Genomic DNA, 26,085 nt, shown 5'->3' on the forward strand with positions numbered 1-26,085 from the left:
TGTTGGTGTAGGGGAGTGATGGTTAATTTGCATATTACTCTTTTATTAGATAGGATGTTCAATCATGTACCATCAGCAATGGCTGGGGACATAGGGCGAGGGCAGCATCATGTATCACGTAGTCGACTGGACACTCGCAGGGAATTTGGGTAGGATTAGGTTCCCTGAGAAGGTGACCTTGGCGTGGATATCCAACATAGTCAGTTAATGGTTTAAAATCATATCAAGCTCAGAGCAGAAAACTTGGAAAATATAAACAAATGCAAAGAAGAAATTCAAATTGCCAGAGCTTCACTTTTAGTGGTAACTGCTATTAACTGTTTAATCACGTGCTTTTCATGTTTTTCTAGTTCTGCACATCTATATGTACTTTAAATATTTTATTGTGAAATATACTACACATGGAATAGTATCCTATAAGTAAAAGGGTAATATGCCAATTGACCGAACAGCGGAACCACAAGTCACTATGACGTGCACTTACAACCAGGGGGCAGACGCTCCATGCAGGAGCTGCCCCCTGGTGGTCAGTGTACTCCCACAGGGCAGCACTGCTCAGCCAGAAGCCGGGCTCATGGCTGGTGAGTGCAGCGGCATTGGCTGCAGGCAGATGGTAAGGAGCGAGGGGTCCCAGACTGCAAGAGCCCCGGAGTGCGAGCGGGATGTCTGAATGCCGAATGCCGGTCTAGTCCCGATCCCCTTGGGACTAAGCCAGCAGGCGGACATCCCCTGAGGGGTCCTGGACTGAGGGTCCCCCTCCCCCATTGCACGATTTTCATGCAATGGGCCTCTAGTATAACATCTGTATAAAGAAAAACAATTTAAAGAAATACCTGTAAACCTACTACTTTGCATAAGAAATAGAATGTTAGCAATATCTTTCAAATTTATTATTCACTTTTATTAAATTACTAGAGGCCAGGTGCACGAAATTTGTGCACGGGGGTGGGAGGGGTGGGGGTGTCCCTCAGCCCAGCCTGCACCCTCTTCAATCTGGGATCCCTCTCACAATCCAGGACTGCTGGCTTCCAACTGCTCGCCTGCCTGCCTTCCTGATTGCCCCTAACCGCTTCTGCCTGCCAGCCTCATCACCCCCTAACCACTCCCCTGCCAGCCTGATTGATGTCTAACTGCTCCCCTGCCACCTGTTTGCCCCCATCTTCCCTCCTCTGCTGCCCTGGTCACCTCTAACTGCCCTCCCTTAGAGGCCTGGGTCTCCCCCAACTGCCCTCCCCTGCAAGTTTGATCGCCCCCAACTGCCCTCCCTTGCAGGCCTGGTCCCTCCCAACTTCCCTCCCTTGCTGGCCATCTTGTGGTGGCCATCTTGTGTCCACATGGGAGCAAGATCTTTGACCACATGGGGGGCAGCCATCTTGTGTGTTGGAGTGATGGTCAATCTGCATATTACTCTTTTATTAGATAGGATAGAGGTCTGGTGCACAGGTGGGGGCCAGTTGGTTTGCCCTGAAGGGTGTCACGGATCAGGGTGGGGGTTCCCTTGGAGCATGGGGTGGTCTGGGTGAGGAGCCTGTGGTGGTTTGCAGGCCGGCCACGCCCCCTGGCAACCAAGCAGAGGCCCTGGTATCTGGGGTTTATTTATCTTCTACAATTGAAACTTTGTAGCCTGGAGTGGAGCCAAGCCTTCTGCTTGCTCCGTGGCGGCAGCCATTTTTTGGGATTTATGTATCTTCTATAATTGAAATTTTGTAGCCTTAAGTGGAGGCCTGGGCTGGCCAGGGTGTGTGGAAAGCTTGGCTTCCTCCATCGCCCAGGGGCAACCCTAGCCTCCTGCTCTTTCCAGCTCTGTGGCTGCCACCATTTCTGTTTGGGTTTATGTATCTTCTATCATTGAAACTTTGTAGTCTTGAGTGGAAGCCTAGGTCGGCAAGGGCTGGTGGAAAGCTTGGCTTCCTCCATTGCCGGGGAAACCCAAGCATCCCTCCTGCTCTCTGTGGCAGTAGCCATCTTGGTTGGTTTTATTTGCATATTCGCTCCTGATTGGCTGATGGGCGTGGCGTGTGGGCGTGGCTTGTGTGTGTAGCGGAGTGATGGTTAATTTGCATATAACTCTTTTATTAAATAGGATATTCCTTCTTCAACCCTCACAAATAGTCACTATCCTGAATTTTGTGTCAATCATTTCCTTATTTTTTCAGCTTTTTTGAGATTATTGACATATAACATGTGATTATTTGATACATGTACACTGAGTGGCCAGATTATTATGATCTCTGAATGCATAATATTCTGGCCGCTCTCTCTCTCTCTCTCTCTCTTTCTCTCTCTCTCTCTCTCTCTCTCTCTCTCTCTCTCTCTCTCTCTCTATATATATATATATATATATATATATATATATATATATATATATTAAAGGAGGCCCGGTGCATGAATTCGTGTATGGGTGGGGTCCAGCCAGCCTGGCCAGGTGGATGGGACATGGGTGGTTGGCCAGCCTGCCTGCTGGTCAAACTCCTGGTTGAGGGGACAATTTGCATATTAGCTTTTTATTATATAGGATATACACTGAGTGGCCAGATTATTATTTTTTTCTATTTTTTAATTAAGGTATTACATGTGTACATATCTTCCTATTGCCCCCCCCACCCCACCCCCATACATGCCCTCACCCCCCAGTGTCTTGTGTCCATTGGTTATGCTTATATGCATGCATACAAGTCCTTCGGTTGATCTCTTATCTCCTCCACCTCTTCCTAACCTTCCAGCTGTAATTTGACAGTCTGTTTGATGCTTTACTGCCTCTGTATCTATGTTTTTGTTCATCAGTTTATGTTGTTCATTATATTCCACAAATGAGTGAGATCATGTGGTATTTTTCTTTCATTGACTGGCTTATTTCACTTAGCATAATGCTCTCCAGTTCCATCAAGGTTGCTGCAAATGGTAAGAATTCCTTCTTTTTTATGGCAGCATAGTATTCCATTGTATAGATGTACCGTAGTTTTCTGATCCAGTCATCTGCTGACGGGCACCTAGGCTGTTTCCAAATCTTAGCCATTGTAAATTGTGATGCTATGAACATAGGGGTGCATATATCCTTTCTGATTGGTGTTTCTAGTTTCTTAGGATATATTCCTAGGAGTGGGATTACTGGGTCAAATGGGAGTTCCATTTTTAGTTTTTTGAGGAAACTCCATACTGTTCTCCACAGTGGCTGCACCAGTCTGCATTCCCACCAGCAGTGCAAGAGGGTTCCTTTTTCTCCACATCCTCACCAGCACTCATCGTTTGTTGATTTGTTGATGATAGCCATTCTGACAGGTGTGAGATGGTACCGCATTGTCATTTTGATTTGCATCTCTCAGATAATTAGTGACTTTGAACATGTTTTCATGTGTCTCTTCACCTTCCTTGTGTCTTCTTTCAAAAAGATTCTATTTAGGTCCGTTGCCCATTTTTTTTATTGGATCATTTATCTTCCTTTTATTAAGTTGTATAAATTGCCTGTAGATGTTGGAGATTAGGCCTTTATCAGTGATAACATTTGCAAATATGTTCTCCCATACAGTGGGGTTTCTTGTTGTTTTGTTGATGGTTTCTTTTGCTGGGCAAAAGCTTTTTATTTTGATGTAGTCCCATTTGTTTATTTTCTCTTTGGCTTCCATTTCCCTAGGAGCAGTATCAGTGAAGAAGTTCTTTTAGCATATGTCTGAGATTTTGCTGCCTGTGGATTCTTCTAGTATTTTTATGGTTTCCCATCTTATGTTTAAGTCCTGTATCCATTTTGAGTTTATTTTTGTGTATGGTGTAAGTTGGTGGTCTAGTTTCATTTTTTTTGCATGTATCTGTCCAATTTTCCCAACACCATTTATTGAAGAGACTGTCTTGACTCCATTGTATGTTCATGCCTCCTTTGTCAAATATTAATTGAGCATAGTGGTTTGGGTCAATATCTGGATTCTCTATTCTATTCCATTGGTCTATATGTCTGTTCTTGTGCCAGTATGAGGTTGTTTTGAGAACAGTGGCTTTGTAATACAGCTTGAAATCTGGTATTGAGATCCCACCTACTTTATTCTTCTTTCTCAGGATTGCTGTGGTTATTTGGGGTCTTTTTTTATTCCAGATGAATTTTTGGAGAGTTCTTTCTAGGTCTGTGAAACATGACATTGGTATTTTAATGGGGAGTGTATTGAATCTATAGATTGCTTTGGGTAGTATGGACATTTTAATGATGTTGATTCTCCCAATCCATGAACATGGTATGTTCTTCCATCTGTTTACGTCTTCCTCTATCTCTTTTTTCAGTGTCCTGTAGTTTTCCACATATAGGTCTTTTACCTCCTTAGTAAAGTTTATTCCTAGGTATCTTAATTTTTTTGGCGCAATGGTAAATGGGATTGCTTTTTTAGTCTCTTTTTCTGTAAGTTCACTATTGGTGTATAGAAATGCCATAGATCTCTTGGTGTTAATTTTGTATCCTGCTACATTGCCAAATTCATTTATTAAGTCTATTAGTTTTTTGATGGTCTAACGGGTTTTTTATGTACAATATCATGTCATCTGCAAATAAGGAAAGCTTTACTCCTTCTTTTCCAATATGGATGCCTTTTATTTCTTCTTCTTGTCTAATTGCATTGGCTAATACTTCCAGTACTATGTCAAACAGGAGTAGTGAGAGTGGGCATCCCTGTCTTGTTCCTGTTCTTAGGGGAAATGGTTTTAGTTTTTGCCCATTGAGTGTGATGTTAGCTGTGGGTTTATCATATATAGCTTTTATTATGTTGAGGTATGATCCTTCTATTCCCACCTTATTGAGAGTTTTTATTAAGAAAGGGTGTTGGATTTTGTCAAATGCTTTTTCTGCATCAATTGATATGACTATGTGGTTTTTATCTCTCAATTTGTTTATGTGATGTATCACGTTTATTGATTTGCAGATATTGTACCATCCTTGCATTCCTGGGATAAATCCTACTTGGTCATGGTGTATGATCTTTCTGATGTACTGCTGCATCCGATTTGCTAGAATTTTGTTGAGGATTTTGGCATCTACATTCATGAGGGATATTGGCCTGTAATTTTCCTTCATTGTGTTGTCTTTATCTGGTTTTGGTATTAGGGTGATGCTGGCTTCATAGAAGGAGCTTGGAAGTGTTCCTTCCTCTTGAATTTTTTGGAATAGTCTGAGGAGTATAGGTTTTAGTTCTTCCTTGAATGTTTGGTAAAACTCCCTTGTGAAGCCGTCTGGCCCCAGGCTTTTGTTTGCTGGAAGCTTTTTGATGACTGCTTCAATTTCTTCCATATTTATTGGCCCATTGAGCTGTTTAGATTCTTTCTGCTTTAGTTTTGGAAGGTTATATTTTTCTAGGAATATGTCCATTTCCTCCAGGTTGTCCAGTTTGTTGGAATAGAGTTGTTCATAGTATTTTTTAACAATCCTTTGTATTTATGTGAGGTCTGTTGTTATTTCCCCGCTTTCATTTCTGATTTTGTTTATTTGGGTCCTCTCTCTTTGCTTCTTGGTGAGCCTGACTAGAGGTTCATCAATCTTGTTTATCCTTTCAAAGAACCAGCTCTTGGTTTTGTTGATCTTTTGTATTGTTTCTTTGGTCTCTATGTTGTTTAGCTCCGCTCTGATCTTTATTATTTCCTTCCTTCTGCTTATACTGGGTTTTTCTTGTTGCTCTCTTTCTAACTCTTTGAGTTGTAGGGTTAGGTAATTTATTACTATTATTTCTTGTTTTTTTTTTTTTGCACTAGGCTTGTAGAGCTACGAACTTCCCTCTGAAGACTGCTTTCACTGTGTCCCATAGATTTTGGATTGTAGTGTTTTCATTGTCATTTGTTGCCATGGTGTTTTTTATTTCTTCCTTGATCTGTCTGGTAAGCCCGTCATTGTTTAATAGCATGCTGTTTAGTCTCCATGTGTTTGATTTTTTTGGATTGTTTTTATTGTAGCTGATTTCCAGTTTTATGCCACTGTGATCTGAGAAGATGCTTGATATGATTTCTATCTTCTTGAATTTGGAGAGACTTTGCCTATGACCCAACATATGGTCTATCTTTGAAAATGACCCATGTGCACTTGAGAAGAATGTATATTCTGTGGCTTTGGGGTGAAATGTTCTGAAGGTGTCAATTAATTCCATCTGGTCTAGTGATTCATTTAGGATTGCTGTTTCTTTGCTGATTTTTTATTTAGAGGATTTGTCCAATGGTGATAGTGGGGTATTAAAGTCTCCTACTATGATTGTATTGCTGTCAATCTCTCCCTTGATATCCTCCAGGAGATTTTTTATGTATTTGGGTGCTCCTGTATTGGGTGCGTATATGTTTACCAGAGTTATTTCTTCTTGTTGGATTGCTCCCTTTAGTATTATGAAGTGGCCTTCCTTATCTCTTGTTATGTCCTTCACTTTGAGATCTAATTTGTCAGATATAAGTATTGCTACCCCAGCTTTTTTTCATTTCCATTTGCCTGAAAAACCTTTTTCCATCCTTTCATCCTCAGTCTGTGTGCGTCTTTTTTTCTGAGGTGGGTTTCTTGTAGACAGCAGTTATATGGGTCGTGTTTTCTTATCCAATCCATTACCCTATGTCTTTTGATTGGGGCATTTAATCCATTTACATTTAAAGTTATTATTGATAGGTACTTATTTGTCGCCATTTTTTTTTAAAGATATATTTTTATTGATTTTTTACAGAGAAGAAGGGAAAGGGATAGAGAGTTAGAAACATCAATGAGAGAAAAACACCGATCAGTTGCCTCCTGCACACTTCCTATTGGGGATGTGCCCACAACCAAGGTACATGCCCTTGACCAGAATCGAACCTGGGACCTTTCAGTTTGCAGGTCGACGCTCTATCCACTGAGCCAAACCGGTTTCGGCTTGTCACCATTTTTATTCTTTACCCCTGTGTTCCTTCTTTGCTTCCTATTTCTTTTTTTTACAGCAGACCCTTTAGCATTTCTTGCATTGGAGTAGCCAGATTATTATGGGTTCAGAGATCATAATAATCTGGCCACTCAGTGTATGTATTCCCTTATTTTCTTTATAGTCTCAGTACATTTTTGTGATTACTCAAAGAAAATATAATTATGCCCGTTTTTTAACTTTATATAATGGAATATACTCTATGAAATTTTCTGAAAATTGTCTCACTCAGTACAGTTTAAAATTTTTAACTTTGAGATTCAACAAGATATTTAAAAAATTATTCATTTTGATAAGTATAGCTGTAGTTTATTTCTGTTCACTGCTATATAGTATTCCATTTTAAAAATAAATCACAATTTATTTTTCCAGTCTCTTGTACATGGTCACTTAAGTATTCCCACTATTTTGCTATTATAAGCAATAATGCTCTAATCATCTTAATGCATAGTCAACGATTGGTGACTATGATCCACCGTAGAAAATATATGTTGCATGTTGACTCAGTACATACACTCAAATAATTCAAATACACTCACACTTCAAATACCTCCTCCAAAGTCCTCAGCAGCTCCTCAGGGGGGCCCAAGAATTAAGCTCCCACCCAGGTGATGTCAATAAAGGCTCTGCTTAATCAAAAAAAATAAAAAAGGGATGAATGGTCAATCATGACTCCTTGACCAATTTCCAGGCATGAGCCGATTTTCACACTCAGAACCATAGAGTAAGTGAGTGATCCTATCCCATGAAGAAGATCCCTGCAAAGTCTACATAGTTGTGATTCTCCCAGCCTTTCCCAAATGGATCTAGTCATCTACTCAGTAACTGCATTGAAGAAAAAGAAGTAGTTTTGGGGTCAGCCCCGGCGGCGGCGGGAGTGCGCCCGGAGCCAGGCCTGGATGCTCCTTGCGCGCTGCGGGGCCCGCCAGTCTCCGTCTGCCTGAAGGCTCTGGACCCTGCAGTCCGCCTCCGCGGGCTCACCCAGCGAGCAGTCACCACTTAAAGGAGACAGCATAAGGAATTCATCTTATTACCAATGGCCTTTCAATATTTATGAAATTTGAAAATTGTAGCTGCAGTTCTGATTCATGGATCGTCAAAGAAAGCAGAGAACATAGGATCTTCAGAAGGGGCAGGTTTGAAGACTGATACTAAAACAGGAGCTGAAAATATAATGGTGAACAAAACAGTTGGTTCCTGCTCTCACAGAACTTAACGTTTAGTGAGGAAGATGAAGCCAAACAAGCAAGCAACAGGTAAGTAAGTGGTAAGACCTGTCTGAGCTGCGGTGGTTTCAGCAGGGCGTTTCCTGCCCTCAGCCCTTGTCATTTGGACGGCTGCTGCTTTCGTATTTTCTACGTGACTGCCATCACTCTCCACCATGTTGACCCTGCTTTGCCTTATATCAGCGACTCTGGTAACGTCGCTCCAGAAAAGTGCCTGTTTGGGGCAATGTTAAATTTCGCAGCAGTTTTATGCATTGCTACCATTTATGTTCGTTATAGGCAAGTTCAGGCTCTGAATCCCGAAGGGAACTATATCTCCAGGTTAAACAAGGCTGGCCTCGTACTTGGATTGCTGAGTTGTTTAGGACTTTCTTTCGTGGCAAATTTCCAGAAAACAGCCTTTTTTTGCCGTACATATAAGTGGAGCTGTTCTCACCTTTGGTATGGGCTCATTGTATGTGTTTGTTCAGACCGCCCTTTCCTACCTAATGCAACCCAAAATTCACGGCAAGCGGATCTTGTGGGTCAGACTACTGCTGGTCGTCTGGTGCGGAGAGAGCGCATTTAGCATGCTGACTTGCTCCTCACTCCTGTGCAGCGGCCGTTTGGGCTCAGATATAGTACAGAAACTTCACTGGCACCCTGAGGATAAAGGCTATGTGCTCCACATGATTACTACCGCAGCAGAATGGTCTACGTCATGTTCCTTCTTTGGTTTTTTCCTGACTTATATCCGTGACTTTCAGAAAATTTCTTTGCGGGTGGAAACCAATTTACATGGATTAACCCTCTATGACACTATTCCTTGTCCTATTAACAATGAGCAAACACACCTACTTTCCAGAGATGTATGATGAAAAGATGAAACATTTATGCGATGATTATGATTCTCAGGGATTGGGAAAACGTTCATAAGTTACTACTACTGCTCTGAAATTTTCCACCAATTAATCAAGGCTGACAGTGACATTGATAGGTCCTGAAAACCAAGAATCATGAAGTAAGCCATTTTATAAATTATTTCAAGGGATATCTTCAAGAGGATCATGTAAAACCATTCCTGCCTATACTTTTTTTACTCCCAGGAAATAAAACCAAAAGGACGATAGCACTAGATTTATTTTCTACTTTATTTAAGTGAAACACCAGAAGTGCACTGAGCCATCTGCAGAATCCAGCATTTCACGTGTTAGAAATTATTGTAAAGCATGTTTTGCACTTATGCAAGACATTTTCCAGGACACCAAGTAATCAGCATTGCTCAGCAGCTACTTTCAAATTGGGTTTTGCAGTAATAGTTTTACCATATTAATACATTTCTTACAGTCTTTTAAAATTATTTTTTCTAGAATTCACCAATAAAGGGAAGCAGACCTGAAAAAAAAAAAGAAGTAGTTTTTTTTTTTTTAAATAGATTTTATTGATTTTTTACAGAGAGGAAGGGAGAGGGATAGAGAGTTAGAAACATCAATTAGAGAGAAACATCGATCAGCTGCCTCCTTCTCACTCCCCACTGGGTATGTGCCTGTAACCAAGGTACATGCCCTTGACCAGAATCGAACCTGGGACCCTTGAGTCCACAGGCCGATGCTCGATCCACTGAGCCACACTGGTTAGGTCCAAAGAAGTAGTTTTGAGAGCTGTTCGACACAGGGTCTTGGTTGATGCTGAGACCTGGGTTTCAAATCACCCTCATGCATTCTTGTTAGCATATGGCACCATGTTTTGTTTTTTATATGTGGGCTTTAGCTAGAGTTTAAGCATATACAGTCTCACAGTTTTGTCTTTTAACTACTACATTTATATTTATTACAGTTATTAATGTATTTGTATTCATTTTTATCATTTTATTTTGTACTTTCTATTTAGTTCTACTGTTTTCTGATTTTCTATTTTTTTTCTTTTCTTGTGTTTTTCTCAATCGAGTAGTTGTTTCTATCCCATTGCATTTTTTTCTGAATGATTTCAGAAGCAATAAACTCTATATATTATTCCATCAGTTAGCCTAGGCATTTTGCACATATTAAAACCTTTAAATAATTTTACCTTCTTCTCAAAGGGACTTAGGACATTTTAACTTGTCTTCCCCTCCAAAACTGTACATTTTCCCTCTAGAATTTTAGTTCTATTTTAAAGCCCATTATTAATATTTATTTAGACTTATCCACATATGTACAATATTTCTTTCTTCACCATGGCTTTTCTATCTTAGACTTCCTTTCTAGAATTATTTTCTCTCTTTTGGAAGTACACATATAAAAAGTTTGTTTAGGGAGGACCTTTTGATAGTAAATTATCAGTGTTGTACAGTAATAATGGTTTTTGAACCATATATTTGCTAGATAGCCAATCCTGTGAATGTGTGTGCATACACTCATGTGACACACAGTTTTTTTTATCCTGTATTTTTATTTAGGATAATCATGTGATATGAATATTATATCAGCTCCCAAATAATCTCAAATATGATGTTTAATATTTTATTGTATAGATAAATTGTAATTTATTTAAATAATCCCCAAATATTTATTATGTAGGCCATTTCCAACCTTTTACTGTTATAATTAATACTGTAGCAAACATTCATATATATAAATCTTTGTCCTCATTTCTGAATGTTTCTTTAGGGAGTATAACTAGAATTTCTGGGTCAGAATATCTTAGTCTTATAAATTTAATTTAATTTTATTCCTCCCCACCCCTCCCCCCTACCCCCGCCCCATCACACATCTGCAACTAAAGCTTGGGAATCGCTTTTTAAATTAAAATTTTTACTTACATCAAAGTAAAACCTGCACATGATTAAAAAAGTCAAACAGTGAGGGAGGATTTAAAATGAGAAGAAACAGATTCCTGTTCTATACATGCCCCTTCTATGTGCATGGGAAGAGCTATTAATTTTGTCAGTTACAGTTTTGTTAATCACATCAACACTTCAAAATAGTTTGTGTTACTTTTTGGCACCATTTCATTTCTTTCCACTTTGTAAATGAGATTTTAGCACCCTCACACTTTCTCCCTTTCTTCTTTTCCTGGCTGTGGGAACCATGCCAGGTCCCTGGATAGTCAGGCCGGTGGGAGCACAGAGGCCTTGTTATCAATACACCAGAATGGCCAAAGGCTGCTCTGGGCATGTGCCTACACGGGATGTTCAAGGACTCTGAGCCTGGGAATCCCAGTCAGGCCAAGAGACCATGAGCGGGTGCAAGGACACATGGTACACTGTGCCCTTCAGTAGCCAATATGATTGATGTAACTATTGGCATGAAGCCTTCTTTGTCTAAGTAGTATAAAAGTAGGTTACTGACCAGCTAGTAGGCTGGAGTATGGAGAGAGAGAGCAGCTAGAATGGAGTGTGTGAAGAAGTCTGCTAGAGAGAGTTGCTGAGCCGGAGAGTTCAGGTACCCCTACGATGTGAGGCGGTCTAGGAGGCAGCATGAGGCTGCTCAGATAATAGTTGTGGGTACAGAGCCTGATGCTGCTTTATCGGAAAGATATGTATTCACCAGCGGTGTCCGGCTGCCTACCTGTATGGACTTTGCTGTGAGGACTGTTCTTGTCTGATGGCTATGTGACTACTGGCTTCAGCAATAAAGACTCATTCTTACACACCCACAACCTCTCATGGCTTCTCCGTCCAAGAGCTGGTATCCTAGGAGGCCCAGCCCCAGGAAGAAGGGCTCAGACCCAATCCTTGTTACTACTGAGCAGAGGATAAAGGAGGAACTTGGACTAAATTCCCAACAGTTAGTATAGTTGGCAGGGTTCAAGAGGAACCAGCTCTGCTGTAGTTGCATGAAAGAACTTAGAAGAATACATGGACTTAGAGCCAGTCAGACCAGCAGAGCTGTGCGGTGCTCTTGCTGCTGGCTCGGACACTGGCCGTCTCCCACTTTTGTTTTCTATAAACCTACTTTCAAGATGAATAAACTATGCATTCTGTTTTACAACAATAGCCAAAATATTCTAGAATATTTTGATTGTAAATATTGAAAGCACTAAGATTTACATGGTTACCTACTGCTATGTACATGTGGCTCGAGGTAGAGCTTAGCAATGTACTGATCATACTGCTTCCTCTTGCTTCCCCCCTCTTCCACTGTCCTTTCCTTCTCAGGTTTTTCACTCTCTCTAAATACTGGGGGAGCCCAGAGTTTGTTTCTGAGTCTTCCATCCTCTTCACCTGACTTTCACCTTAGGCAACTCCATCCAGTGCTATAGATTTAATCCTGTCCAAGGGCTAATGAATCCCAAGTGTATTCATTAGCCTTTACTTCTTCCTGAGCTCTAGGTTTGAGATATTGACCTATTGGATTTCTACTAGGATTTTTCTACTTAATGTGTCTAAATTCAGTTTTTATTTTATTCTCTAACTATTCCTCACCCGCTCATTCCCTCTTTATTAAGTGGTATCACCCTCTACTTAGCTGATCAATATGAAACTGATAGTTATTTTGGACATCTCCTTTTTCCTCACCTCCATATTTATTGCACCAACAGAAGATACACTGTCTGTCAATATCTCTCGCCTTCTACTGCTACCACGATCATTTATTGCCTGGACTATTGCATTAGCCTTTTCACTGATAGAGACTTTTAAAACCCAGTTTCCATACAGCAGTTTTCTTCTTACAATGTAAATTAGATCATGTAACATTTATAAATTAGAACCTCCACTGGCTTCTTAGACTAGTACCCAAACTCTTTATGATGGTCTGCAGAATCTGCCCCCTGCTCTCCCTGCCTGCCTATCTCTCTGGCCTCATCTCTTACTACTTTCCCTAAACTATATTCCTATTTGATTTTTTTTCTGAACAAATGTCAATTGAAAATCTAAGAAAGACTACTTGAGATATTTTTTTTCTAAGAAGGCAAATGGATGATAGGAAATTGTTAATAGTCAACTCAACCATTTACTTGAAAATATTTACTCTTTACTTGCTATGTTAAGGTAAATTGGGCGGAACCTCAGGGAGTTCATCCTTTGGTATGGAAAACAGACATTTAACAAGTTTATAGAATATTGTGAAAATTGCTAGAACTAGGTGTAAACTTCTGAAAAGGTGAAAAATTATTTTTCTGCATATTAGTTTCAAAGAAAACTTTAAAAAAAAGAAAAAAAGGGGGAAATTAACATGTGTATTTTAAGGAATGAAGGAATGTTGACTCCTAACGCTATCTATGAGATGTTCTGTTAGAGCAAAGGAAAATTTGAGGTGGGCCCTGAAGCATACATTCACTGGCAAGACAAAGAAGAAAATCCCATTTTATGGAGGAGACATAGCAGGTGTCAGTGGTATCAAGGCAAAGAAATTTGAATATTTTTAGAGTACTCAAAGTTGGTGGTAATGCTGAGTTAGTTTAGAAAGACTCAAAGTTCTGTTCCTTAAGTAACTGGCTAGGTAGCAAAATCATGAAATGGGATAAGGAAGGGAAGATAAAGGTTAGGTTTGCTGGGAAAAATAGTTTTTGATATATAGAGTTTGATATATAGAGTTTGAGTTTTGATATATAGTGTTTGAGGTTCCATGCACATAGCCCAATAAGGATTGGCACACAGGGTGTCCATGTTGGGAGAGTTTGCCAGGTTGCACTAGGACTATAATAAGAAAGAAGTTATATTTTTCTCACATCAAACTCTAAGATGATGGGCAGTCCAGGGAATAGACAGTCTTCACACGGTCATCCAACAACTCAGGTTCCTTCTACCGTGTTTCCCTGAAAATAAGACAGTGTCTTATATTAATTTTTGCCCCCAAAGACACGCTAGGTCTTATTTTCAGGGGATGTCTTATTTTTCCATGAAGAAGAATACGGTACACATTTATTGTTAAATGAAAATAAAGGAAATTTATTACCTGTATACGGTACGGTAGTACGGTAGTTGTCAACACAAACCAGACAAACTGTGAATCCTACAGTATCAAGAATTTACTCATTTATTCAATGACAATCATGTCATCATCTTCTGGAACATCATCATAACAATCCAATTCCTGAATTTCCTGGTGAATTTCTTGTGACTCCATTTCTTTCAGAATCAGTGGACCAAATCTCTCATGTTTAGCAATAGCACTGTCTTTAAATGAGTACTTCTTGTCAAGGTAGCCTGCTCGCAGTGCATTTGCAATGCAACTGTCAGTGATTTTCTCCCATGAATTCTTCACCCAAGTCACAACTTCTTGCAGTTTAGGTTTCACAAAGTTTCCACGCTGATTTCTCTCCATTCTATTTTCAATGTAGTCATTAATTTCCATGCGCAAATTGTCTTTGAATGGCTTGTTTATTGCAATATCGAGTCTGGAGATAGGCCGTCATTCCTGCGGGAATCATTATCTGATCTATTTTTCTTTCGTGAAGAAATGTCTTCATGTCTTTAGTGCGGTGAGTGCTGGCTGCATCCCAGACTAGCAGACAGACCTCTTTGGCTCCCTCGCATAACAAGCGGCAGCATTAAATTGACCCACTTCCTTATAACTGCTTGTGTGGCCCAGGCTTTTTCAGTTTCAAGAATAAAAACGCCCAAAACACGTTCAATCTTTTCCTTCTTGCCCTTAGAAATGATTAAAGGTGGGATTTTAGTGCCATCCAGATGAATTGCCAAAATACAGGAAACACGTGCACTTTCGTAAGCAGTGGAGGGAATGTACGCTAAGGAGGCACCCCGCTGTTCAATTGTTGTTTGAGATGATTGGCCCATAAACACTGCAGTTTCATCCATAGCAATCATGTTGGAAAGATTGTAGTTAGAGAAGTCAGCATCATCAATAAAGGACTTGAATGCAAGTGCTCGCTTAATAACTTGAGTATCTTGCAACCTAAACAATGTTGTAGATCTTCTTAAAGACAGTTCACTTCGCTGAAGGAAATTATCCAGCCAGTGTTGTGATGCTTTGAAGTCTTCGGGGGCTATGTCAAACCGTGGTGCCATTGCAAGGGCAAATTCTTGAATCTGAGCCTTATTCACAACCAAAGCCTTTGCTCTCCTGTCAACAACCCATTCACAGATCAGGTCTTCCAGCTCAGAAAATAATGGTTGCCGACCTGATCCACACTTGCGCTTTTTAGCATTTCCCTTGTCCACTTGTTCAATGAGGTTACCATACTCTGCTCGCCATTTTCGGACCAATCGGATACTCAACATCTTCTCTTTGCATAAAGCAGTAAGATTTTGGCCCCAAGAGTCTTCCATGATTCCTTTCTTGTACTCCACGGAGTAGCTTTTTCTTTTTGCGCTCATTTCTACCGTAGGGGTAAAAAAAAATTGGGGTATCAAGGTGGGGGGAGGGGAATCGCTCAAAATGACACAGGGGGGATCAGAAGGGGGGATCAAAATGGCACAGAAGAATAAGAGGGGGGATTACCATTTTAGTAACCCCTTTTGATCCTCCTGTGTCATTTTGATTGCCCCCCTCTGATCCTCCTGTGTCATTTTAAGTGATCCCCCTCCCCCCACCCCTGTGCCACTGAACACCTTCACCAGACATCCCCCCTACCCCTTTATCAGACATTTACCCCCTGGGGCCTGCCTGGGGACTGTCACTGGGCTTGCTGGGGCCTGGATCTGGGCTGGAGCAGGGTCTGCCACTGACTGAGAACCTTCAGTCATCATGAAGGCGGCCGCGAGCATCAGGTAGTGTCACCAGAGACAGACCAGCACTCACCACCTTCGCCGCGTCCCGTCCGCTCTAATCCTCCTGTTCTTCTACACGCATTTGCGAAAGTCTCCTCCTCTCTCCCGCCCCGCGCTCACCGCTCACTCCGACCTCCACTCCGCCTACACACAGCAGTGACGTCAGGACTCTGCATAATGTCACTGGTTGCTAGACGCCAGTCAGGGCAGCCCTAGCGACCAGTTTACGGTAAATTAATTTTCATTTTGAGACAGAGCCTGGGGTCCTTATTTTCGGGGGATGCCTTATATTTCACTCAGAAAGAAACTTGTAAGTAGGTCTTATTTTCGGAGGATGTCTTATTTTCGGGGAAACACGGTATCTTGTTTTCTGCTATCCCCAACACTGTAGGTCAAAGCCGACTCACTATCACCATGTCTGAATTCCAGCCTGTGGGGAGGGAAAGAGGAAGTGGAGGGTTAGCAGCTTCATTTTCAGGACAGGACCAGGAAGTTGTTCAGTTCCTCTCTCATGCTCTACTGATCCAAAATTTAGTCACTTGCAATGCCTAGTTGTAAGCAATGCTAGAAATGGTAAGTTCTATCTGGGTGGATATATGCCAGGAAAAAAATCAGATGGTTCTATTAGTATAAAAAAGAGAAAATTGATATCTGAGTACAATTAATAGCTTCCGTTATGCCCTAGTACTAAGTAAACAGAAATTGGGGTGGGGTAAATTTAGAACTCAGAAGAAGAAGAAAAGGAAAATAAAATATATTAAGAATATACTTATGTGCTAGGTGTTTTATACCATAAAAATTAGTGTTTACACTTTATAGATAAGGAAACTAAGGGTCAAAGACATTAAATATCTTGTCCAAAGACTTAAAGTTCTAAATAGTACAGCCTGGTTTTAAATCCAGCTTTGTGAAAAATTATATTCTTCATTAACCCACAAAGTCTGAATTCTTGGGGAGGGTACATTCTATCCACATTTGTCTTTCCTTGGGGATTTTCTATCAGTCCTAGGGTAGCCTATTATATTACATTTTATGGTGTCTCTTTTATCATTGCTAAATAATTCTTTATAATAAAACTAGAGGCCTGGTGCACGAAATTCATGCACGGGGGTGGGGGGGGGTTGTCCCTCAGCCCAGCCTGCACCCTCTCCAATCTGGGATCCCTCTCCCAATCCAGGACTGCTGGCTCCCAACTGCTCGCCTGCCTGCCTTCCTGATTGCCCCTAACCACTTCTGCCTGCCAGCCTGATCACCCCCTAACCACTCCCCTGCCAGCCTGATTGATGCGTAACTGCTCCCCTGCCAGCCTGTTTGCCCCTAACAGCCCTCCCCTGCAGGCCTGGTGCCCCCAAACTGCCCTCCCCTGCAGGCTTGATCGCCCCCAACTGCCCTCCCTTGCAGGCCTGGTCCCTCCCAACTGCCCTCCCTGCTGGCCATTTTGTAGCTGCCATCTTGTGTCCACATGGGGGCAGCCATCTTTGACCACATGGGGGCAACCATCTTGTGTGTTGGAGTGATGGTCAATTTGCATATTACTCTTTTATTAGATAGGATTCTCTATATCTTGTTATGATTTCTATATCCTGTTTGGACTCACATTGAAACTGTTGGAAAACAAAATTTGCAGGGTGCTACAGAGAGTATACACTCATTAGATTCTTTTGGGAATGAGTTGATTTAAATGATCATTTCTTAAATTAAGACTATGTGGTGGTGGTGTTTTTTTTTTTTTTTTTGTCTTCCTTTAAAAATAATGGAACCAAATCTTGCTTTGAGAGAAGCATGGCTGGGAGTTGATAATAGCTTTACTTACTGTGGCCACAGCAATCATCTGCACTAATGATAATTAATTTGAGAAGATTAGCAGATTTATTTATTTAATGAAACTACAAGTAATTGTGCATTTCTTTACTAATGACATAAGGGAAATGAGACCTGTTAACATTTAAAATAGTTTTTAATGGACATGAACAATATTTAAAGAATAAAACCTTATATTATCATTGATTTCCTTACATTTGCAATAAATGTTTTAGTTTATCACTTTCTTCTAATTACTAGAGCTTTGTCTACACATATGATGGGATTAAATTGGCATATAATTTATTTCTTCCCTTCAGCCTCCTTTAAAGCATAAACAATTTCATTAATTTAAATTAATTGAGCGGCTACTATATTCCAGGTGACTGTATATTTTATTTGATGCTAGTAGCTATTATCTATTGCTATAATAATGCTGTATAATGTGCTCCCCTCAAAACAATGGTTTAAAACAATAATCAATATTTAGGTCACAGGTCTACTAGTTGGTGTTTTTGACTGGACTCAGTAGGGTGTGGTATTGACTGATCTTACTCATATATCTGGAAGTTGACTAGTTGTTGGATGACCTACAATAGATTCAGCTATGGTTACACAGCTGTGTTCCATTTGTTTTGTTTTCAACATCTAGACTTATTATTTTTTAAAATCTTTATTGTTGAGAGTATTACAGATGTCCCCCTTATTTTTACTACATTGCCCTGTTCCACCCAGCTCCTTCACCACATTATTGTCTGTGTCCATAGGCAATGCATATATGCATATAGGTTCTTTGGTTATCTTTTCCCACTCCCCTCCTCCCTCCCTCTGAGATGCGTCAGTCTGTTGCATGCGTCCATGCCTCTGGATCTGTTTTGTTCATCAGTTTACTTTGTTCATTAGATTCCACATATAAGTGAGATCACGTGATATTTGTCTTTCTCTGGCTTATTTTGCTTAGCATAATAATATCCAGGTCTCTTCATGCTGTCTCAAAGTGTAAGAGATCCTAGATGCATAGTATTCCATTCCATTTGGTTTTCATTCTTTTAGGAGGTACTGCGCATTTTTTTTAAGGTGATGATAGAGAACAAAAGTGAGAAGAAGTGGAAAGATGTAAGTGTTTTTGGCTCTGTTTGTGTTCATATACTAACACCTTGTTGGTCAAAATAAGTTATATGGTGCTGTATTAGTTTTCTAGGACTGCCATAACAAGATACCACCAGTTGGATGCCTTAAAAACCAGAAAATAATTTTTTCACACTTCTGGAGAAAAGAAGTCCAAGATCAAGGTACTGGAAGATCTGGTTTCTTCTTAGGCCTCCCTCATTGATTTGCAGATGGCTGGCTGCCTTCTTGCTGAATCCTCACATGGTCTTACCTCTGTACACTTGTGAATCTAGTGTCTTTGAAAGCCCAGATTTCCTCTTCTTATAAGGACACCAGACAGGATGGATGAGGCCCACTCTAATGGCCTCATTGAACCTACTCACCGCTTTTACGGCACTATCTGCAAGTACAGTCACATTCTGAGATACTGGGGGTTAAGGTTTCAATATATGAAATTTTGGTGATGGAGGAAGGATACAATTCATCCCTTAATACAGAACAAGCCCAGAGTCAGAGTGGGAAGTCATGTATACAAAGAGATGCAAAGCATTGGGGCTAATATCTCCCTCAGCCTCCACAATGCTAATAAGAATCCCCTCAATGATATGGTTATTTTTGTCCCTTTACAGAGGAGACCAAATGAGGCTCGGTTGGATGTGAGTCCCCACATGTTTATGTTTTTTTTTCTTATATGAAAACATTGATTAACTGAAATAAGAGGTCAAGAGAAATCTTTTTACTTTTAATTTCTTCCTATTTTGTATTAGAGGCAACCTAGTGTAGTGGCTAGGAGTGTGAGCTCTTGGCAATAGCCTACCTGAACCCAAATCTCACCTACAACACTTACTGGCTATTATACCTTGGGCGAAATATTTCATTCTTGTGTATCTTATTTTCCTGTAACATGAGAATAAGAGTACTACCTACTACACTGCATTATTAAGGGATTACATCCTCCTTTATTATATGTAAAGCTTAGAACATACCCTGGTGTATAGAAACTACTATACACTATTTGCTATAACAATAACAACAACAATTATTATAACTCTCATTTAATGTTTGATACCTATTAAACATCACATAATTCTTTTTTGATCAGGGTGACATTTCCTAATGATCAGGGGAATGAGCAAGCTAAATAGTTTGGCTAACAGCATATCACTTATTAACTGGTACTCTGTTGCAAAATACCAAATACTTTATTAAGAAATTCTTGAGTTGATTAATTTATATTTTTAAATAAAGTTATAGTATTTCAAGTTTCAGTTCTCTATAACTATAAATGCATGAGGGAACAGGCCTATAGTGCCAATCAATTACTTGGATTATTTCCATAGCTTCGAATAGATTTATCAACTTTTAGTTTCTCTTCTTTCCAAACTATTTAATATACTGAGGTCAGACTCAGAGTCTGAGAAACATGGTTTTATCTTGTTACTGCTCTACTCAAGCCTTTAGTGGCTCTCAGGGGCTGAAAAGATAATGTTCCGATGACTCCTTATGCTAGTATACAAAACAGCCCATAGAACGGATGCCTAATTTCCCACAGTTCCCCATCATGACTTGCATATTCCCACAACTGTTATTTTACTCACACCCATTTCCCAACGTGCATTTTTCATGTTCTCCACTTAAGGAGTCTTTCCCCTATGTTAGCATTGGGATTTGATGCCTGGGGGGTGTGTGTCTAACTTTATCAGTTTTTTACATTATCTGTTGTTATTTATTAAGGAGGATAAAATTTGTTTTCTAATGTAGTTTTTCTATCATTATTGCTTAAATTAATAATCAGTTATCAATACTATGCTTATACAGATGCTACTCACAGTTGAGTGTTACAGTGTATAATGGTTATGCTTTCTTTCCCTGAAGGTAATACTAACAAGGACTCATATATACACACAGCCTGGCTACACATATATAGGAATATACACAACCACCCTCATCTAAAATCTGGTTATTCATTTACCTTGTTTTCTTTGTACCTGTCACTAATTTTTCTCATACCTTTCAAGAGTTTCTTGGTATAATTTTTCACAGTCAATCACTTCCAATCCTTGATCACTTTCAATGTGTTTTGCACTCTGAGACAAGTCCTCAGGTCTCTGGTCTGGGAGCATTGTTTCCCATGCCTGCGGCACAGTTTTCAGCACAGGACCTTTGTTCTCATTCTTGACATTCCCTTTGTTAGTCTCCTGGGTAGGGCACAGATCCTGGAGGTTCTAATTTGTTTGTTTTTCTATGCTTCTTTAGCATGAAGGCTGAGGGTGAACAAAATTTCCTGTAACATTGAGGATGCTTGGTCGCTAAGTTATAGTAAAGGAAGGTATTACTGCATCAAATTTTAATGCTTTAAAAATTATGACCACAACCTTCATTTAACAAAGGGACATTAGCTGACACTGAGTTTTAAACATTTCATTAAAAAAGGAATTTGGAACTTGTAATTCTTCAGAGTTTTTAGATGAAAGGGGTAACTTCTATTTCCTATAACCCTTCGTCCTCATATTATATAACTTTCCTCATGGTAGAAGACAAGATAGATTCTGTATTTACTTTAATGACTGGTGTCTAAAAGAAGCAATCATAAAATCTAACGAGCAAGGGAAAGATTATTGTGAGACAATTTCCTCTCCAGATCATTTAAACAGATTAATAAAAAGAATATTTACTACCTATAGTTATATCACCTTAGTCACGGATGGGCTGACTTTAACTTTTTGTGATAGTATAAAATTCATTTTTTACTTTTAAGTCCCCTTAAGTTGTCCCCATTGTACGATGAAATAGCTGAGGGATGAAATGTGTTCAGAATCAGTACTTTGTGTGTGTATGCTATGTGAGGAAAGAGGAAATGAGTGTGATGCTTCTAAATGGTTTAAGTGCCTGGCCATTATTTCTCACCTTTTGTCATTTTCAACAGTACACCTCTGAGGGTAATATGTGTTTGGGGAAAAAGTATGGAAAACAAATGAGTTCCTGTTTCTGAGTCGGTTAGTGTTGTTTTTTTTCTTTTGTGTGATGTTGCCAGAGATACTTTTATCCTATAAAGAGATCTTTAAAGCAAAACTTGGAAGAAGCAATTCTTATTTTTTCTATCTCATGTTCTTCTGCAAATCAGTAGCATTTTGGAAAATTTACCCCTTCCTCTTTGTACAACTCCTTCTTGCCAAAGATAAATAAATGTGGGAATTTAGAATTTGTTTAAAATAAAGAAAAATGCAATCAAATTATTAGGGAACATCGCAGGCCTACATACATTTGGTTAAGTATTTTGCATTCTCTACATCCATACCCAGGATAAACCATGTTTCAAATATAATGGTAAGCTCCGAAAGAGCTATATCATCAGAGAGGATGCATTTTCAATTATCACAGGCTTTACTCTTAAGAATATTTTTCTAAATCCTTAGAACATTGGTGGCCCATAAATGACTAATTTTAATTAAGTATATATCCTAACTTAATTCCTAAGATATAGGGGAAAGAGCACTAAATCTGAAATCAGAAGATGAAGGGCTGATGCTAATTTTATCGCTTTCTAGTCATGTGGCTTTAAGTAAATCATTTAACATCTTCATTTGTGAAGTAAAATGAATAAATACCTTATAGGATTGATGAGGGATATTATATTCAAGAACTTTTATTAAAGTTGTTGCAACAATAATAAATGTTAACCATATTTTAGATGAGGGTGGTTGTATATACTAGTATTCCTATGGATGTGTAGCCAGCTGTGTATATATATGTATATAGGAGTCTTTGTTGTCTGTATTACTTTAGCTGACTGCACAGAGGATTTGAGAGTACTGTTTTCTTTGATATGTCACAAACCTTTCTACACAATTTTCTTGATGTTATCTATCAGTGGGCGCTCTGTTTATCTTATTCTTCATGACTTAAGTTACAGAGAAAGCCATACTCATATGTATTCAGTGACTACACTATAAATTCATAAAGGGCATGAATTCTGGGGTACAGTGAGGTGTCCAGCATCTGGGAAGTTCCAGGGGTTTCTAAATAACGCATCTGGCTAGATATTAATATCCTCCAGCTTCTTGGAGGTCAGTCATCTATTGCAACGATGACCATGGGGTATTCCTTCATCTCTATGTTATGCAAGCTTACTTAATACCCTGGCAACAGCAAATTGTCATGTGACATGCCCTAAAAGAGGCTGGATATCAATTTGTCAAGCATGATTTAGGAATAATAAATCCATTTGCCCAAGATGAGGTGGTGGGGATGGTGAGCGACAGATGAGGTGTTACGCTAGGGGTTCCTTCCAGCTGCACTGATTCTTTGACTTACTAAACAAGGACATAACCTCTGTGAATTATATTGAAGGCTGGCTCTTCCCTTAGCGGCTGTAAGACTCCCATCAAAATAATTTAATGATGAAAATGAAGCTGGTCTAATTGAATTCAGTATGAACTAAGAGTCATCACCTTAGGGTGGGCTTAGCCCTTGGCACTTAATATTCCGCTCAGCCATTCAGCTTTGTGGCAAAGCCAGAGCTGTTGTCATTGTGAACTTTAAGCTGAGGGAGATTTTTCTTTTCTCTTAATACAGAGAATGGGAAGCCGGGCATGTGCCTGGAACGGAGATAAATGTAGGCACCGGCCTGGACCACTTAGGAGCTTTGAAAGCCTGACATATCAGCAAGGAAAAATCAACTTAGCAAGTCTCAATAAAGCTGAATTTTGGACTTTTCTTTCAAAGGTTCATGTGCTTTATTTAAGGAACGAAATTAAATTCTCAGTCTATCCTCCTTAGAAAGTAGCTTTAATGAGTATCAGTTGGTTTCCCAAGTCTCTGACATGGAATTTACTTCACAATGATTTTAAAAATTGGGTTGGATGCTCGAAAGACAGGATTCCCTAACTCACCCTGCTGTGAGATACTATGTATACCTCCCCTTTGCCTGCTCCTGCTTCATTTAACCAATGATGTTTTAAGGGCTAAGATTCAGCCTTCCATTTCACTTCACTGGGTCCCTGAAAGACAATCTAATGTTAAAATTGGCCCATTATCTTGACTGGTTTAATTTGTGCCTTAAGATGACTTTGGAAATAAGTTTTGATTAAAAAGTTACACCAGTGATGCATTTTCAGTATCACGAAGCTAAGTCTATTTGAAGAAGTTATTCCTGCATGCCAGATTGAGCAGAAGCCTTAATTCCCTTCAGTAACTGTGTAGGCAAAAAGAAATTAGGAGCTTTGGCGAATAAACAGGAAGCCATAAAAATCACAGACATCCTTGCTTTCTGTCTTGTTTTTCCAGTGAATGGATCGTGCAGTCAAAAATTACAACCACAATCAAATGTACTTTAAGAATGAATACACACATCTATCTTTTTCTGAAATAACTATTAAAATACAACTAAGAAACATATGCTTCAGTAAGTATTTTTAGTTGAGTCATAAACTACATTTCCAACAACTGTCTTTTCGAAGTCGGTTGAGACAGCTACACAAGAGGATGTGAAAGCAAATCAAGCTCTCACAGAGCCCATCTGTGCCCTCCAGTGAGCCTTCTTTTCTCCAGAGATATTGCCGGCTGTACAGGTGCTGCCTTGTTAAGGGATGCCCTGTTCCTGTCTTCCAAATGTGTGACTTATTCCTCTACAAATGAGGGAGAAAATTACAACCCTTCTTTATTCTTTTGAAACTGGGTGTAAGGAATGTAGCTCATCATGGAGGAGTCACTGAGGATACTGAATTTTGCAAAAGCTTAACTTCTCATATAATTGGATGTTTGCTATTTGCAGATCTGTCCCATGTTAGGAGGTGACGGCTGTGTGTGAAGCTCCTCCAGCTGCCAATGACAAGAGGGAAATAATAAAACTGAAAAAAGGGGGTGGAGCTGGTGTTGGATGCTGGGGTGAACAGAGAGGAGATAAGAAGCGTCTGTCTGCCGGGTGCCAACACCTGGTGGCCAAAGTTAAAGCAGAGGCAGCTGTGACAAGGTTGATTCAGGACAGCCGAGCAAAGGGCCAGGCCTCAAAGAAAGTCAAGGTTAAAATCTTGTCAGGATGGGAAGTACTCGTTCACTTTAAATTCATTCGCTTATGCTGTTATGATGAGGCATCTTCTGAAGACCCAGCCCTGCCTTTGAAAGACTTCTTGCCATATTGGATGCCTAAGATTCTTACTTATAAAATTTTAAAGACAGAAGGACCACTTTCTTAAAAGTGCACAGGAGGTCATTAATGTAATTCAGCATGAAAAATAATAAAAAGATTTTAATTTTAGTGCAAATAGCTATGCTAATTCATACATGGGAGTCAAATAGTCCTTATAGCTAAGAAAAACATGTCAAACCTTGAAAGTTGAGACCTCCTTACAAGCTTGCCCCTGACATTTGCATAGATGGGTAAAGGTACAAATAGAGGCCATGCCTGAGACCTGAAACTCCCTTAAACTCTTCCTGCTTCAAATCCCAGCTCTGCTCCACACATGGATGTCTGAGCTTTATCCACAACCTTCCCCTTGTCAAAAGCAGCCCTCTGGCATTCCCCTCATGCCTAGAGGTGCACATACCAGCACTGTGGTCTGTGCTTTGGAGAATAGAGCTGGGGAAGGAACTGTGCAGGTCCCAGAAGGGTATTTGAGGGCATTTGAGCAAGTGGTCCATGGTTAGGAGTACCTGGAGTACAGTTTAGAATGGAAGGATAGGAGGGAGTTATAGGGGTTGGAAGTATGAGGAAGTGGGGGAAAGTCTGGGAGTAGGGTTTTAGGTAGGCATGTTCACTTGGCCCTATAGACTTCTTGTTCCACAGGGAGGGAGACAGCCTAACAAGGGCTGGAATGAGACTTTCTGAAGCCTGGAGCCTAGAACATGGGTTGTGATCGCCTTGGTCTATGGGTGGAACTGCCTCCTAATGAATTTATCACTGTTAACAGAAAACTTGGCAAAGGAAATCTTTCACCATCTGGCCGCCTCTCCAGTGTCATCTTTTTAATTTCCATTTCATCTCAATCTCCAGTGATTTTTAAAATTATTGTTTTTCCACAAAAACATATGGCCTTTTATTCTTTATATTATTTCCTGTGCTGTTCCTTCTCAGGGGAAAACCTTTTTATGCCAAAAAAAAAAAAAAAAAAGAAAGAAAGAAAAGCTTCTAACAACTCTTGAAAACCAGCTCACATGTCACAAAATCTGTGAAAGCTTACCCAGCTTCCTCAGAAGGATTAATTACAGCCTCCCTTTGGTGCCATAGGCCTTTGTTTGTGTCCTTATTATAGCACATACATTTTATTTTAATTATTTGTTTTTTTTTCCCTCTCTTTTCTGACTTCTTGAGTCCTCTGTATCCAGCAAATACCTGGCATGTAATAAGTACACAATAATATTGTTTGATTAGTTATAGGATTGACCCTTCTTCTATCCCAACAGAAAGCATACTTAAGATTTC

General features: G+C 39.8%; 1 pseudogene across 1 annotated transcript in view; it reads left to right on the forward strand.

Annotated features, from left to right (window-relative positions):
* Window positions 1-8,976, forward strand: part of LOC308233592 (DNA damage-regulated autophagy modulator protein 2-like) — a 50,603-nt pseudogene extending 41,627 nt beyond the window's left edge. Inside the window, exons 2-3 of the transcript in view lie at window positions 7,970-8,085; window positions 8,180-8,976. The product of the transcript in view is annotated as a DNA damage-regulated autophagy modulator protein 2-like (transcript). The remainder of the gene's footprint in view (window positions 1-7,969; window positions 8,086-8,179) is intronic.
* Window positions 8,977-26,085: the final 17,109 nt, after the last annotated feature.

Source organism: Plecotus auritus (genome assembly GCF_963455305.1).
Source record: "Plecotus auritus genome assembly, chromosome: 9".
Lineage (NCBI taxonomy): Eukaryota > Metazoa > Chordata > Mammalia > Chiroptera > Vespertilionidae > Plecotus > Plecotus auritus.